This window comes from Stenella coeruleoalba (assembly GCF_951394435.1).
Source record: "Stenella coeruleoalba genome assembly, chromosome: 19".
NCBI classification, from domain to species: domain Eukaryota; kingdom Metazoa; phylum Chordata; class Mammalia; order Artiodactyla; family Delphinidae; genus Stenella; species Stenella coeruleoalba.
The window spans coordinates 45,977,247-45,993,762 of NC_137165.1; the positions used below are offsets into that span (position 1 = coordinate 45,977,247).

Sequence of the window (16,516 nt, forward strand, 5' to 3'; positions counted from 1 at the left end):
GCAAAAGTTTAAGCCTGAGTTTAAAATCTATTTATAATGTTTTATTCTATACTAATGACATGTTGTATGTGATAAGAATTAACAAACTACATGGCTGTTTGCTACTGTGTTGGATTACCTCACCCACTTTACTGTAGACAGAAATAAGAAGAATCAGCATTAATCTTACTAGTCTGCAGAGTGCTTATATTTTATATTTTCAAAAACTCTTTCTTTTAGACAAAGCAAATTCATTCTATCTTCTCCCCAAAAAGAAAATATAACCTTTTCATCTGTACTGTATTCCTTGATTTATCGAATGACACAGAAGAATAATAGGGATTTTCATGTGCCAAATTTAGTGACAATAGATAACTAACTATAGATCGAAATACACTGTATTATTAGAATGTTTCATGTATCTAAAAGGTTATATAACCCTGATGGAATGTTGCAGATGAAACAAAGAAATCTGATTGGTTCCTCACAAGACACAGCAGCCTTGAAATCCATTCTAACCAGAGGCTTCTACAGCAGCCTGGATGGTTAGTTAACATCACAGTAAAAACAAAAGAATGCCTTGGAGGGCTTTGGAAGAGAAAATGAAGTTGTTAAAGCACTTTGATAATCCTTATTCTTGAGCATTTTATGTCCTTGTGGGTTTTTATCCCCTTCAGACTCTGTTGTTCATTGTTATTTCAAGGAAGTGTTATATTCTATTAAGTTAACAAACTTTCTAAATAGTATTATTTAATGAGCTAGAAGAGTCTCTCTAAAAGGAGTTTTATGTTAAGTGGAGTGGGTTAATGAATAATATAATTTCAGAACATTTATTAAATATGGATGAGTGGAACTTATTGGGGGAGGGGGAAGGATGGGATGGAAAGAGTTCTGAAGAACAACAGGACACTAATAGAAACTCTGGCCCTACCCTTTCCCATCATATTAAAATTGCATTAGATAGTTTGTCATCTAAGACTTTAGTGATGCTTGGTGGGGGCACATTGTTATTGACATTCAAACAGCAGGCTATCGCAAGTCAAAACAGGTGAAGACTTGTTTGCTGTCCGCTGGTTACTAGAAACACCCTTGAGATGTGAGAACAATATATGTTAGCTTTTAAGTATTTATTATTCTTGGCTAGGTGGCCTGCTGGAATATAGGTGTAAATTACAGTACCAAATATCCAACCCTTTTATCCTTTTACAGAACATATTTAAAATACACTTGTAGTTTATCCTATTAAAATTGGAAAAGTCTTATATTTAAACAGTAATAGGTCAACATCATTTATAGGACTTGGGGGAAGAAAAAATTACTGTGAGCAGGAATGAGCATTTATATTAAAAAATAATTATTAATTTCAATTATTATATTGAAAAGAAGTAGAGAAGCATCATTTTAAAAGCATATTTAAAGAGTATATCTATGTATTGTTATATTCTGATACAAACCAACTATATCTTTTAGTTCCATTTCTGTGCTTCTTTCGTAAATTATCCGATATGCTAATAGAGTCAGGCTGAAGGCAGCTGGCGGCTAGTGTTACAAACTGAAAACAAAATGGCTGGCAAGGATTAGTACTGTAAATTTGCAGTAGAGAGCTGGATGCAATTAAGATATCTTTTGTTGAAGGAGAATGTTGCAAAGTAAGTTGACGACTGAATGACTGTTGTATTAGGTGCTTTGACAATAAAGAAACATCATTTTATTAAAGAAAACGTACAAATACTCTTACAGAATAAAAACAAAAGATTTTACTCTATAGAGAATAATTCATTTTCAACTAAGCAATAAAAAAACTATTGCTAATATTCGTTTAACCATCTTTGTATTTATAATTCTAAGATCCAGGTAGTTTCTTAGGGTATTATTTATGATTTCACAGTAACAGTGTAGTTAAGAATAAAAGGGATAAAAAATGAAAACATTCTTAGAATGGGGTGAAATTTAGAGATAAGTTTCTGGGAGTTTTATTTATTCTGGGAGTTCATTTTAGTATTTGCTTTGTGTTACTACAAATAATGCTGCAGTGAATATCCTTACATACGTATCTAGGGGCTCTACCTAGAAGTGGAATTAACCAGATGTAGATTATTTGCATTTTCAGTTTTATTAGATAATTTCTCTCCTGTGTCACTATATCAGTTTAGACTCTTCTCAGAAGTGTTTGAGACTTCCTGTTTTGCCATATCCTTTCCAACATTCACATGGTCAGACTTCTCCATTTTCCCCAATCTGGTAGATGAAAGGTAATACCCTACTGCTTTAATTTCTCTTTCCCTAATTTTTAGCAAGGCTGAATATCCTTTCATGTGGTTATTGGCCTTTCACATTTCCTCTTTTGTTAACAGCCTTCTCATATCCTTTATGCATTTTCTCATGGATTATTTTTTTCTTATTGAGTTGTGAATATTCTTCATATATTATAGGCAGGGTTCAGCAAACTATATAGCCCATGGGTCAGATCCAGCCCACCACCTGTTTTTGTGCAGATAGTTTTTACATTTATTTTAAATGATTCAGAAAAAAATAAAATAAGAATAAAATGTCATAATGTGAAAATTTATGAAATTTAGATTTCAGTGTCCATAAATAAAGTTTTATTGGAACAGAGCTTTAGCACTACAGTGGCAGAGTTGAGTAGTTGCAACAGAGAACATGTGATCTGCAAAGCCTAGAATATTTGTTCTCTTTACAGAAGTTTGTATACCCTTACATTGATCCTTAGTCTGTGATGTTTAGGGCAGATATCATCTCTCAGTCTCTATCTGGTCTTAAAACTTTGCTTTTGGTTATGAGACTAAAACTCGAAACTCCTGTTGAATAGAAGTTAAAATTTTTAATTTATTCATATTTGACATTCTTTTCCCCCATTTTGTTTCACAAATCTTTCCTTAAAAGATTGCCAATATATACTCCTGTATTTTCTTAAAATGGTTAAAGTTGTGTTTTTCAGTTTCAGATTTTTAGAACATTTTGGTTTTCTTTTTTTCTTTTTTTCCATTTAATATTTGGTGATGAGACTATGGTGAGAGAAGAGGATATAATTATTTTTTCTTATATGGAGAAAGACAATTTTCCCACCTTATTTGTTGTTGAGTAACCTTTCCTTACTCCAGTGTTTTATAATACTATTTTCTCATATACACAGTTTCTTTATTTTTATGCAAGTCTGTTTTCTGGTTTTTTATTCAGTTCCTTGCTTATTCTTTGATTAAATATTTCTGTATTCTACTCGATCCTCAAGATCTCTATTATTCAACCACTTCATCATTGTATTCACGTTTCCAAAGTTCCTTGGGAGAAAAATACAAATTGGTAATACTCTAGTCTTACCTTACCAGTGGCATGTTTAGGGAAAGGAATATTGTTTTTGAGTTTTGTATATTATGTATATCAAGGTCATATTGTTAGCTTTAATAGCATTTTTTCCTTAAAGCATTTTGATCTTTTTTTTTAACATCTTTATTGGAGTATAATTGCTTAACAATGGTATGCTAGTTTCTGCTTTATAACAAAGTGAATCAGTTATACATATACATATGTTCCCATATCTTTTCCCTCTTGCATCTCCCTCCCGCCCACCCTCCCTATCCCACCCCCCACCATCCCACCCCTTTAGTTGGTCACAAAGAACCGAGCTGATCTCCCTGTGCTATGCAGCTGCTTCCCACTAGCTATCTATTTTACATTTGGTAGTGTATATATGTCCATGCCACTCTCTCACTTTGTCACAGCTTACCCTTTCTCCTCCCTATATCCTCAAGTCCATTCTCTAGTAGGTCTGTGTGTTTATTCCCGTCTTGCCCCTAGGTTCTTCATGACCTTTTTTTATTTTTCTTAGATTCCATATATATGTGTTAGCATACAGTATTTGTTTTTCTCTTTCTGAATTACTTCACTATATATGACAGAATCTGGGTCCATCCACCTCACTACAAATAACTCAATTTCATTTCTTTTTATGTCTGAGTAATATTCCATTGTATATATGTGCTACATCTTCTTTATCCATTCATCTGTTGATGGACACTTAGGTTGCTTCCATTTCCTGGCTATTGTAAATAGTGCTGCAGTGAACATTTTGGTACATGTCTCTTTTTGAATTATGGTTTTCTCAGGGTATATGCCCAGTAGTGGGATTGCTGGGTGGTATGGTAGTTCTATTTTTAGTTTTTTAAGGAACCTCGGTACTGTTCTCCATAGTGGCTGTATCAGTTTACATTCCCACCAACAGTGCAAGAGGGTTCCCTTTTCTCCACATCCCCTCCAGCATTTATTGTTTGTAGATTTTTTGATGATGGCCATTCTGACTGGTGTGAGATGATATCTCATTGTAGTTTTGATTTGCATTTCTCTAATGATTAATGATGTTGACCATTCTTGCATGTGTTTGTTGGCAATCTGTATATCTTTGAAGAAATGTCTATTTAGGTCTTCTGCCCATTTTTGGATTGGGTTGTTTGTTTTTTTTGATATTGAGCTGCATGAGCTGCTTGTAAATTTTGGAGATTAATCCTTTGTCAGTTGCCTCAATTGCAAATATTTTCTCCCATTCTGAGGGTTGCCCTTTTGTCTTGTTTATGGTTTCCTTTGCTGTGCATAAGCTTTTAAGTTTCATTAGCTCCCATTTGTTTATTTTTGTTTTTATTCCCATTTCTCTAGGAGGTGGGTCAAAAAGGATCTTGCTGTGATTTATGTCATAGAGTGTTCTGCCTATATTTTCCTCTAAGCGTTTGATAGTGTCTGACCTTACATTTAGGTCTTGAATCCATTTTGAGTTTATTTTTGTATATGGTGTTAGAGAGTGTTCTAATTTCATTCTTTCACACGTAGCTGTCCAGTTTTCCCAGCACCACTTACTGAAGAGGCTGTCTTTTCTGCATTGTATATTTTTGCCTCCTTTATCAAAGATAAGGTGACCATATGTGCGTGGGTTTATCTCTGGGCTATCTATCCTGTTCCATTGATCTATATTTCTGTTTCCGTGCCAATTCTGTACTGTCTTGATTACTGTAGCTTTGTAGTATAGTCTGAAGTCAGGGAACCTGATTCCTCCAGCTCCGTTTTTCTTTCTCAAGATTGCCTTGGCTACTCGGGGTTTTTTGTGTTTCCATACAAATTGTGAAATTTTTTGTTCTAGTTCTGTGAAAAACGCCAGTGGTAGTTTGATAGGGATTGCATTGAATCTGTAGATTGCTTTGGGTAGTGGAGTCATTTTCACAATGTTAATTCTTCCAATCCAAGAACATGGTTTATCTCTCCATGTATTTGTATCATCTTTAATTTCTTTCATCAATTACTTACAATTTTTTGCATACAGTTCTTTTGTCTGCTTAGGTAGGTTTATTCCTAAATATTTTATTCTTTTTGTTGCAGTGGTAAATGGGAGTGTTTTCTTAATTTCACTTTCAGATTTTTCATCATTAGGTTATATGAATGCAAGAGATTTCTGTGCATTAATTTTGTATCCTGCTACTTTACCAAATTCATTGATTAACTCTAGTAGTTTTCTGGTAGCATCTTTAGCATTCTCTATGTATAATATCACGTCATCTGCAAACAATGACAGCTTTACTTCTTCTTTTCTGATTTGGATTCCTTTTTCTTCACTGATTGCTGTGGCTAAAACTTCCAAAGCTATGTTGAATAATAGCGGTGAGAGAGGGCAACCTTGTCTTGTTCCTGATCTTAGTGGAAATGGTTTCAGTTTTTCACCATTGAGGATGATGTTGGCTGTGGGTTTGTCACATACAACCTTTATTATGTTGATAAAGGCTGTATGTTCCCTCTATGCCTACTTTCTGGAGGGTTTTTATCATAAATGGTTGTTGAATTTTGTTGAAAGCTTTCTCTGCATCTATTGAGATGATCATATGGTTTTCCTCCTTCAATTTGTTAATATGGTGTATCACATTGATTGATTTGCATATATTGAAGAATCCTTGCATCCTGGGATAAACCCCACTTGATCATGGTTTATGATCCTTTTAATTCTGTTGGCTAGTATTTTGTTGAGGATTTTTACATCTATGTTCATCAGTGATATTGGCCTGTAGTTTTCTTTCTTTGTCACATCTTTGTCTGGTTTTGGTATCAGGGTGATGGTGGCCTTGTAGAATGAGTTTGGGAGTGTTCCTCCCTCTGCTATATTTTGCAAGAGTTTCAGAAGTATAGGTGTTAGCTCTTCTCTAAATGTTTGATAGAATTCGCCTATGAAGCCATCTGGTCCTGGGCTTTTGTTTGTTGGAAGATTTTTAATCACAGTTTCAATTTCAGTGCTTGTGATTGGCCTGTTCATATTTTCTATTTCTTCCTTGTTCAGTCTTGGAAGGTTGTGCATTTCCAAGAATTTGTCCATTTCTTCCAGATTGTCCATTTTATTGGCATAGTGTTGCTTGTAGTAATCTCTCATGATCCTTTGTATTTCTGCAGTGTCAGTTGTTACTTCTCCTTTTTATTTTCTAATTCTGTTGATTTGGGTCTTCTCCCTTTTTTTCTTGATGAGTCTGGCTAATACCAGGTTTTAGTTTATTGATATTTGCTATCATTTCCTTCATTTCTTTTTCATTTATTTCTGATCTGATCTTTATGATTTCTTTCATTTGCTAACTTTGGGGTTTTTTTTTTCTTCTTTCTGTAATTGCTTTAGGTGTAAGATTAGTTTGTTTACTTGAGCTGTTTCTTGTTTCTTGAGGTAGGATTGTATTGCTATAAACCTCCCTCTTAGAACTGCTTTTGCTGCATCCCATAGGTTTTGGGTCGTCGTGTTTTCATTGTCATTTGTTTCTAGGTTTTTTTTATTTCCTCTTTGATTTCTTAGGTGATCTCTTGGTTATTAAGTAGTGTATTGTTTAGCCTCCATGTGTTTGTATTTTTTACGTTTTTTTCCTGTAGTGGATATCTAGTCTCATAGCATTGTGTGGAAAAGATACTTGATACGATTTCAGTTTTCTTAAATTTACCAAGGCTTGATTTGTGACCCAAGATATTATCTATCCTGGAGAATGTTCCATGAGCACTTGAGAAAAATGTGTATTCTGTTGTCTTTGGATGGAATGTCCTATAAATATGAAGTCCATCTTGTTTAATGTATCATTTAAAGCTTGTGTTTCCTTATTTATTTTCATTTTGGATGATCTGTCCATTGGTTAAAGTGGAGTGTTAAAGTCCCCTACTATCATTGTGTTACTGTCGATTTCCCCTTTTATGGCTGTTAGTATTTGCCTTATGTATTGAGGTGCTCCTATGTTGGGTGCATAAATATTTACAATTGTTATATCTTCGTCTTGGATTGATCCCTTGATCATTATGTAGTGTCCTTTGTCTCTTGTAATAGTCTTTATTTTAAAGTCTATTTTGTCTGATATGAGAATTGCTACTCCTGCTTCCTTTTGATTTCCGTTTGCATGGAATATGTTTTTCCATCCCCTCACTTTCAGTCTGTATGTGTCCCTAGGTCTGAAGTCGGTCTCTTGTAGACAGCATATATATGGGTCTTGTTTTTGTATCCATTCAGCCCATCTGTGTCTTTTGATTGGAGCATTTAATTCATTTACATTTAAGGTAATTATCGATATGTATGTTCCTGTTACCATTTTCTTAATTGTTTTGGGTTTGTTTTTGTAGGTCTTTTCCTTCTCTTGTGTTTCCTGCCTGGAGAAGTTCCTTTAACATTTGTTGTAAAGCTGGTTTGGTGGTGCTGAATTCTCTTAGCTTTTGCTTGTCTGTACAGCTTTTCATTTTTCCATCAAATCTGAATGAGATCCTTGCTGGGTAGAGTAATCTTGGTTGGAGGTTTTTCCCTTTCATCACTTTAAATATGTCCTGCCACTCCCTTCTGGCTTGCAGAGTTTCTGCTGAAAGATCAGCTGTTAACCTTATGGGGATTCCCTTGTGTGTTATTGGTTGTTTTTCCCTTGCTGCTTTTAATATGTTTTCTTTGTATTTAATTTTTGATAGTTTGATTAATATGTGTCTTGGAGTGTTTCTCCTGGATTTGTCCTGTATGGGACTCTCTGTGCTTCCTGGACTTGATTATTTCCTTTCCCATATTAGGGAAGTTTTGAACTATAATCTCTTCAAATATTTTCTCAGTCCCTTTCTTTTTCTCTTCTTCTTCTGGGACTCCTATAATTCGAATGTTGGTGTGTTTAATGTTGTCCCAGAGGTCTCTGAGACTGTCCTCAGTTCTTTTCATTCTTTTTTCTTTATTTTGCTCTGCAGTAGTTATGTCCACTGTTTTATCTTCCAGGTCACTTATCCGTTCTTCTGCCTCAGTTATTCTGCTATTGATCCCTTCTAGAGAATTTTTAATTTCTTTTATTGTATCGTTCATCACTGTTTGTTTGTTATTCAGTTCTTCTAGGTCCTTGTTAAATGTTCCGTGTATTTCCTCCATTTTATTTCCAAGATTTTGGATCATCTCTACTATCATTATTCTGAATTCTTTTTCAGGTATACTGCCTATTTCCTCTTCATTTGTTAGGTCTGGTGGGTTATTACCTTGCTCCTTCATCTGCTGTGTGTTTCTCTGTCTTCTCATTTTGCTTCACTTACTGTATTTGGGGTCTCCTTTTCGCAGGCTGCAAGTTCGTAGTTCCCGTTGTTTTTGGTGTCTGTCCCCAGTGGCTAAGGTTGGTTTAGTGGGTTGTGTAGGCTTCCTGGTGGAGGGTACTAGTGCGTGTGTTCTGGTGGATGAGGCTGGATCTTGTCTTTTTGGTGGGCTGGTCCACATCTGGTGGCGTGTTTTGGGGTGTCTGTTACCTTATTATGATTTTAGGCAGCCTCTGTGCTGATGGATGGGGTTGTGTTCCTGTCTTGCTAGTTGTTTGGCATAGGGTGTCCAGCACTGTAGCTTGCTGGTCGTTGAGTGAAGCTGGCTCTTGGCATTGAGATGGAGTTCTCTGAGAGATTTTTGCCATTTGATATTACGTGGAGCTGGGAGGTCTTTGTTGACCAGTGCCCCGAACTTGGTTCTCCCACCTCCGAGGCACAGCCCTGATGCCTGGCTGGAGCACCAAGTCTTTCATCAACATGGCTCAGAATAAAAGGGAGAAAAAATAGAAAGAAAGAAGACAAAGTAAAATGAAATAAAGTATTTAAAATAAAAAATAATTATTAATAAATAATTTTTAAAAAGTAAAACAAAACAAAACACAACAATAAACGGACAGACAGAACCCTAGGACAAATGATAAAAGCAAAGCTGTACAGACAAAATCACACACAGAAGCATACACATACACACTCACAAAAAGAGAAAAAGGTAAAAAAAATATACATGTCTTTGCTCCCAAAGTCCACCTCCTCAATTTGGGATGATTCGTTGTCTATTCAGGCATTCCACAGATGCAGGTACATCAGGTTGATTGTGGAGATTTAATCCACTGCTCCTGAGGCTGCTGGGAGAGATTTCCCTTTCTCTTCTTTGTTCGCACAGCTCCTGGGGTTCAGCTTTGGATTTGGACCCACGCTGCCTGTAGGTCGCCTGAGGGCATCTGTTCTTCGCTCAGACAGGACGGGGTAAAAGGAACAGCTGGTTCGGTGGCTCTGGCTCACTCAGGCGGGGGGTGGCGGGGGAGTGAGATGAATGCGGGGCAAGCCTGCGGCGGCAGAGGCCAGCATGACGTTGCAACAGCCTGAGGCGCGCCGTGTGTTCTCCCGGGGAAGTTGTCCCTGGATCACAGGTTCCTGGCAGTGGCGGGCTGCACAGGCTCCTGGGAGGGGAGGTGTGGAGAGTGACCTGTGCTTGCATGCAGGCTTCTTGGTGGCTGCAGCAGCAGCCTTAGCGTCCCATGCCCGTCTCTGGAGCTCCTTTAAGCGGTGCTGTTAATCTCCTCTCCTCGTGCACCAGGAAACAAAGAGGCAAGAAAAACCCTCTTGCCTCTCGGCAGCTCCAGACTTTAACATTTTGGTCTTGAATTTTTATTTTCATTGTCATCACTATCAAAATCGAATAATATGATAAAGATTAGGTACTCACAAGTGCATGGTACTGTGCTGAGTACTTGAAAAAAAGTATGTATATATAAATATAAAACAGTAGCAACAAAGTATTATTTACGGATATAGGATAAATAAAGAATAATTTATTTGAAAAAGAATTGAAGAATTTTTAGATAATGTATGATTTGGGGGCTTTTTAATTACTTTGGGTTTTCAGTGTGAATACATTTTTTTTTTCATTTTACAATTTTATTTATACTGGGCTTTTACTTAAATCATCTCTAGCTGATAACCATGGCTCCCTGTATCTATAATCCCCTTGTATGTTAACACTACTTTTAAATTTATGATGCTGTTTGCAACCCACAGATGACGAAGAGAAGTGGGTGGTACTCAGTGAGTTAGGGAATTTGTTCATAGGAAGTTCCTGCTGAGGAGTAACAGGCTGGGGTGAAGCCAGGCCTTTGTGCCCTCCCCCAGTTGATTCCCTATCTGCTCCTGTAGTAGTACTGATGTTCTACACTCATCGACCGAGGTTGCATTGCAGCTGGGCTAACGTGGCCATGTCAGTGTCAGTACATTTAAACATACTTATCAGTCAAAGCAGAAAGATGCTGTGCCTTGGGGATGAAGTGGGGAAGGGGAGATTTGAGTTTTAGTCTGTCAGTAGCTATCTTTCTTTTTAGGGAGTAGGAGGAATAAATATAAAGGTTTATTTTATTGTGAGCTATATGACATAAAATTCTCTATTACTAGTGCATTTGAAACTTATCCTCATATATGAAGGCAGGAATTTTGGATGAAAACCATTTTATCCTGACTCCACAAGTATATAGTAGTTGTTTCTTAGGTTTCTGCTCTAGGTATCCTGAGAGTAGAGATCAGAAAATGAAAGAAAGCCAGTATTAGGAAAACAAAGGAAGAACTAATTAGAAATGAAGCTGGAAAAGTAGAACCTTATAGATCATGTTAAGAATTTTTATCTATTCTGATGGCAGATCGTTTAAACATTTTAAACATTAAATGGGGTAACTACTAGATTTGCATTTCTAAATGATTACTCAGATGCTTTGTGGATAAACATTTAGAAGAGAATCAATATAGGAATGGATACAGGTTGGATATGGAGTCGGGAGGATGGATTCAAGAGACATTTAAGAAGGAAAATCAATAGTATTTGGTGATGAATTCATTGAGATGGGGAACTCTGATAGAGAGTTTCAGGTCTGAAGGGTGAGGGGAAGGTCAGAATTTCACGTTTGGATATTTCGAGTTTGAAGTATATTTAAGACATTCAAATACACGTTGCAAAGAACAGTTGTCATGTAGATGGAGCTTTCCAGTTTTCACGCAGATAGATGAATGAGGAGCTCCCTAATAGAATAATGGATTTTAAAGTAGAACATAAATATTTGGGTTGAGAATTGAGAATCAGTACAGAACTCTTATTTGAGAGTGAGTAATTTGGTTTTCAAGGGATTAAATAATTTCATTTCTGGCTGTTCATGTTTTCCTCCACCTGGTTCTAGATCTAGAAATTGATGAGGCTCTAAATAGAGGTGAAGATCAAATCAGATTTTAATTGACTCCTTGGTTACAGTGGCTTATTTTTTCTTCTTCCCAATCTCCCATCTTCTATTCTCTGTCTTGGTTAATGACATTATAATCAGTGCAGTGGAATTCTCAAATCAATAATTCTAAGGCATCCTTAGAATTTCTTCCTTTTACTCATTTCACTCATGCAAATTAATTCATTCAAGAGCTGTTTTTTGAGCACCTATTATGTGTCAGATACTGTTATAGGCATGAGGGATGAGGGATAGAACAGTGAATACAAAATTATTTACCCTCATGGAACTTAAATTCTAGTGGAGAACATGGCCAAAATTAAGATAAATAAGCAAAATGTAGAGTACGTTAGTGATAACTACTAAGAAAAATTAAGCAGGGAAGGGAGAAAAAAGTCTATTTGTGTAAATATGGTGTGTGTGGGGGGGTACAGTTTTAGATAGGGGTGGTGAGGGAAGGCATTACTGAGGGGACATTTAGGTGTCTCCCTGAAGGAGATGAAGCAACAAGCCATACTGATATCTGAGAGAAAAGTATTCCAGGCAGAGGTCTTGATATGGGTATATTCTTGGAGTGTTTAAAGCATGGTGAGGGGAACCAGTATGCTTCCAGAAGCAAGAGAGAAGCCAGAGAGGCAAGAGTAGTAGGAGGTGAAGTCAGAGAGGGGATGGGGGGCAGATCATATAACGCCTTGACCTAAGGACTTTGACTTTTACTCTTATTAAGGTGGGAAATCTTTGAAGGGTTTTCAGGAGAGGAATGTCATGGTCTGATTTGTGTTTTCACAGAACCATTCTGCTTGCTCTGTTGAGACTAGATTGAAGCCAGGCTGGGGCAGAAGCTGAGAAACCAGGTTGTAGATGAAGGTGGCTTGGACCAGTAGCAAAGGGTGAGAGATAGTTTTGATATGTTATGAATGTATGGCTGACAGGTTTTACTGTTGGTTTGTCTGTGCAGTGTGAGAGGAAAAGACGGGTTAAGGATGACTCCAAGGTTTTTGACTTGAGCAGCAACTGAAAGAGTGGAGTTGCTGTTTACAGAGATGAAGAAGATTGTGAGAGGAGCAGGTTTATGGAGGAATATTAAGACATTAAATCTTGAGATGTTTATTTGATATTCAAAGTAGAGAGGTAGGGTAGGTAACTCTATAAATACGGAATTAGTTCATGGATGAGGTCCAGATAGAGATATAAATTTGGAAATCATCAGCATATAGATGAAACATAAAACCCTGGATCTGTTTGAGATAACCAGGGGAATGTACACAGCAAAGAGTACAGATTAGAAAACTGAGCCCTGGGGCAGTACAACATTTAGAGATGGGGGAGATGAAAAAGAACAAGCCAGGGAGACTGAGAAGGAGGAGACACAGAGGTAGGAAAGTGTGGTGTCTTGGAAGTTAAGTGAAGACAAAGCTTCAGGGAAAAAAGAATGATTAACTGCATCAAATGTTGTTGATAAGTCAAAAAATAAGAAAACTGAGAAATGACCGTTGGATTTAGCAATGGACTTTATAGGTGATGCTGGTAAGTGTGAATATTCTGCAGTGGTGTGGGCAAATGCCCGATGGGAGTAGATTCAAGGAAGAAAAGGGAAAGAAAATTGATGATAGTTATTAGAAACAGCTCTTTTAACCGGCTACAAAGTCTTTGTACTTCTAAGTCCCAAATAGTCCGTGAACCTACCTTTTCCTCTTTATTCTTAATGTTAATGCATTTACTCAGGCTTTCCTTTCCTGCGGACTTACTTCAGCGATCTCTTTCCCTTTAGCCTGTGACCCCATAGAGCCAACTTGTATACACATGCCAAGTTTATGTTCTCAGAACACTAGTCAGATCATGCTCCTTCCCTGTTAACGCCCTTCATTTTCTTCCCCACACTTAACAGGATAAAGGTCAAATTGATCATCGTAATTATGCCGTTTGATTTTGCCTCTTGATTTTTATGATTTTGCCTCTGCCAACTTTTCTACTTTTATGTTCTGCCTCTTCCCCATACTTTTCTGTTCTCTAGCCATACCAGACTCTTTGAATTTCCCTAAATGCACTATGTTCTTTTACTCCTGTCTTTGCAAATAAAATATGGTACTGTTTCTGAACAACCCTTCTCATACTTTAGAAGCTATGGCTTCCCTGAGACTCAGGTTAATAGGAAGAAGCAGAGGCTATTCTAGATTTTAGAATCTTAGGGAACTTTACATTTAGATGAAATAATCATCTCAGTAATGTAACTTATCAAGCCCAGTACAGAGATGTACATTCAGACTAGTTAACTGTAGGTTAAACTCTTCTCCACTTTACTATCCCAGTTTAATCTACAACCCTCTGTGCAAGTCACCAAAGTAAATTATAATAAAAAATAAACAGAAGAGATCGGAGAGTGAACCTGTGAATATAATCTTTGTCCTCAATTGAGAGATCGTATCCTTCTCTGTAGTTAGTATCTTTGACTTACAGCATCTGTCTGTTAGCACTGGAAAGTTTCAGGTGGATTCAGTTCATCACTGTATCACAGCACCACTTAATCTCTACTAACGTTTCCCAACTTCGGCTGCAATTTGTAATCATCCAGGGAGCTCTAAAGAAATATTCATGCCTGGGTCTCTCTCTCAGTGATTCTTGATTAATTGATCTGGGGGAGTAGCTTGAGCACTGAGGATTTTTCACAATCCCTGGATTCCTAGATCATTCAAATGTGCAGCCAAGATTGAGACCCATATGTATGCTCTTCAGCATCCAGTTTCAACAGATAAGAACACTAAATATAAATAAAGTGTGTGTGTGTATATATACAGTTATTGTTGACATTCAGTTATATTTTTAACTATTATAAATTGCTGTGCTGGACTTTTTTTTAAAGCTTCAACTTCACAGAATGTTAAAAAAAAAATAATAAATTGACAAAAACAAAGAAACCCCAGATTCCTTCTGGCCCTGTCATTCTATGAATCTAAGAACTACTTATGTGTAGAGATATCTGTCTTACTAGGAAACTCCATGTGGAGAAAACTATTAGCTCAAGCTCAAGAATTTAAGTGAGCTATACTGAGTACCCAGTTTGAGGGGAAGAAGTTTGAAATCAGAGATTATTTCAAATTCACCTTGGAATTTTTTCATCTTTTTTTTTATATCCTACAACCATATTGTTAGAGCTCCTTAACATGTCATGGTATGTTTGTATATAGATGTGAATAAACTGTATTCCCTTTTGCAAGGAGGTGACCTAGAATTGAGAAGAAAACAGGCCTTAGAATCAGGCCATTTCAGATCCTGCGTCCTGCACTTACTAACTCTACAGTTGTGACCATTTTTGCTTAAAGTCTCGACTCCTGTTTCCCGATGTAGTAAAAAGAAAACTAATATTTATCTCATAAGGTTTTTTTTGTTTTTTGTTTTCTTTTAATTTTTGGCTGCATTGGGTCTTCATTGCTACATGCGGGCTTTCTCTATTGCGGCGAATAGGGTCTCCTCTTCGTTGCGGTGCATGAGCTTCACATTGTGGTGGCTTCTCTTGTTGCGGAGCACGGGCTCTAGGTGCATGGGCTTCAGTAGTTGTGGCTCGCAGGCTCTAGAGGGCAGGCTCAGTAGTTGTAGCGCGTGGGCTTAGTTGCTCCACGGCATGTGGGATCTTCGCAGACCAGGGATCGAACCCCTGTCCCCTGCATTGGCAGGCGGATTCTTAACCACTGTGCCACCAGGGAAGTCCCATCTCATAAGATTTTACTGAGAATTGAACTACATAAATTCGTAAAACATTTATCATAGTGCCTGACATAGTAAAGACCAAGTAGGTAACGACTTTTTTCATTAATGTTGTCACAGTCTAAGAAGGCTTGAGCTTCACTTTTTCCTTTTCAGTTACGTAGGATATTTATTTAACTAGTTTCATGCTATTAATAGTATGTATTCTTGAAATGATATGGTGAGGATGGCAATTTGCCTGTGTCTTCCTCCCCGAAACCTATAATCTCAGTCTAATCCCAATCTAATCATGGGAAAAACATTAAACAAACCCAGCTGAGGGACATTCTACAAAATTCCTGACCATTACTCCTCAAAACTGTCAAGGTCACCCAAAACAAGGAAAGTCTGATAAACTGTTATAGTCTGAGGAGACTTAGGAGACAGGATGACTAAATGTAATACGGTATCATGGAATGGAAAAAACATTAGATAAAAACTGAGGAAATCTAAATAAGTATGGACTTTAAAATAATAATGTCAATATTGTTTGATTAGTTTGGACAAATGACGAGACTCATCTAAGATGGGAAGCCAGGTTTAGGGTTTATAAGATCTCCCTGTACTATCTTAGCAACTTTTCTGTAAATCTAAAACTATTCTAAGATAAAAAGTTTACTTTTAAAAAAAAGCAAAAAATATATAATTGTAGACACCTTTGTTTTTAACAGAGTTACTCTATTAATTTAACTCAGTGTTAGGCTTGATATTTTGTATATTCATTGTGCACCTTGAAAGCATAGTAATCAACTTTTAAACTACTGACATTATTACTGGTGATTGCTCCATTTACAATTAGCAAGTCTGCTTTGTTTCCCTGTTATTAGTCATCATCATCATTGATGCATTAGCTACATCATGAGAATCAGAACATTCTGTGTTTAGCAGAACTTTTCTTGAGCTACAGATCAGACTTTCTAGGACATTTTGGATGCCTTAGGCAAATACAAATTAATAACTTATCATAGAGAAGTTATTATTTTTTTAATTTAGAGTATACAAGCTAGGTCTATGAAAACCTGTGAACTTGGCAGTTTTATATTCTGGCAAACTTTGAAAATATTTTATAGTATACTTTTGAAAAGTGTTAGCTGTAGTACTGATGGCATGTTAATCAGTGTATTTTATTTGGTGTAGAATGCTTCCTTTTCTCTTTAAAGAAACTCTGTATATGTTTTCTTAAGAACTAAATAAACTTTTAGGTGGGTCTGGGATTCCCTATGAAAATTTTTATTGATAAATAAAGATCATGGAGATAGATGTGGTGGATAAGGTCA

The 16,516-nt window shown here is 36.7% G+C and overlaps 1 protein-coding gene across 11 annotated transcripts in view; it reads left to right on the plus strand.

Moving 5' to 3' along the window:
* The window catches only part of TANC2 (tetratricopeptide repeat, ankyrin repeat and coiled-coil containing 2), a 357,151-nt gene that overhangs the window by 63,184 nt on the left and 277,451 nt on the right, over positions 1-16,516 (plus strand). The window lies entirely within an intron of this gene.